General features: G+C 47.0%; 1 non-coding gene across 1 annotated transcript; it reads right to left on the bottom strand.

Annotated features, from left to right (window-relative positions):
• Window positions 1-557: 557 nt before the first annotated feature.
• On the bottom strand, window positions 558-665 carry LOC112113046. Its single transcript, XR_002908665.1, has one exon. It is a non-coding gene; the product is annotated as a U6 spliceosomal RNA (small nuclear RNA).
• Window positions 666-1,359: the final 694 nt, after the last annotated feature.

Raw genomic sequence — 1,359 nt, forward strand, 5'->3', positions numbered from 1 at the left:
CAATAAACAAAGTTGGGCTTTGTTTTGGGGCCAAATTTGCAAAACACATCAGCAGCCTACATCTTCCACTGTTCCCATGGGGACCTGCAAGTACTGAGTACATTTGAAAATGTGGCCACTTTTCTAGGTGGCCTAAATGGGAGCTGTTGAAAATCTGGGCTAACGTGCCTAAATTGAGATGTGGGACAGTTTTGTTTTGTTTGTTTTTTAAATATGGAGATATACCTATCTCATAGCACTGGAAGAGACCTTGAAAGGTCATTGAGTTGAGTCCTCACTTCTGCGGATGCAAGTGAGGTTTTTACCCATGAAAGCTTATGCCCAAATAAATCTGTTAGTCTTTAAGGTGCCACCAGACTCCTTGTTGTTTTTGTAGATACAGACTAACACGGCTACCCCCTGATACTTGAGTTGAGTCCAATCCCCTGCCTTCACAGCAGGATCAAGTACTGTCCCTGACAGATTTTTGCCCTGATCCCTAAATGGCCCCCTCAAGATTGAGCTCACAACCCCGGGTTTAGCAGGGCAATGCTCAACCCACTGAGCTATCCCTCCCACCAAATAGGGAATACTTCACGAATTTTGTGTGTCATCCTTGTGCAGGGGCCATGCTAATCTTCTCTGTATCATTCCAATTTTAGTATATGTGCTGCCGAATTAAGTTCTGTTCTATGGTGAGTGCTTTGAATTTATTATGGTTCCCAAGTTGGTCCTGACCCCTTGCCAGGAAATGGCTGCTCTAGGGCCACTGGAAAGTGCTCCACTGCCTGTCGCTGACATTGCAGGTAGCCACAGCACAGGGCATGTTTGCAAACACACACACACAGAGCTTTGTTATTATGTCCTGGACTGGTCCTCCCTGTACTTCCCTCCCTCTCCTCCCTTCTCATGTGTATTTGTTCCTCGCTTTCTATTGTTGTTTGCCTAAATGACAGGTGGGGGCAAAAAAAAGGCAAATCCCCCACCCTTCTCCTCCCAGCATCCCCGCCTCTCCCCTCCCCTTCCCATTCTCCCTGCCTTTCACTATAGAGTTTATTTACCAGAGGCGGGGCGGAATAATGGGGAACCCACAATGAGGATAATGAGGTGCAAAAGGCCACAACAATGGCTTCCACAAAAGGCTGCATTGTGCTATGCTGAAGGGGGAAGGGGAGCTGTAAGAAAGGGTAGGGGAGTGACTGGGGGGGCACTTTGATCCATCTTGAAAAAGAGAACTGGGGGTGGGGGGTGGTGATGACAACAAAAAACAAAACACAACAAAACTTCTCCCAGCTGGGACACAAGTCAGGATTTTCCCTTCATTTAGATGGATAAGAGCCTGGCACAATGAATATGCTGACCTGCTTCTATTGTTCCTCA

This window comes from Terrapene carolina, unplaced genomic scaffold (assembly GCF_002925995.2).
Source record: "Terrapene carolina triunguis isolate 2854851 unplaced genomic scaffold, T_m_triunguis-2.0 Scaffold171, whole genome shotgun sequence".
Taxonomy (NCBI): domain Eukaryota; kingdom Metazoa; phylum Chordata; order Testudines; family Emydidae; genus Terrapene; species Terrapene triunguis.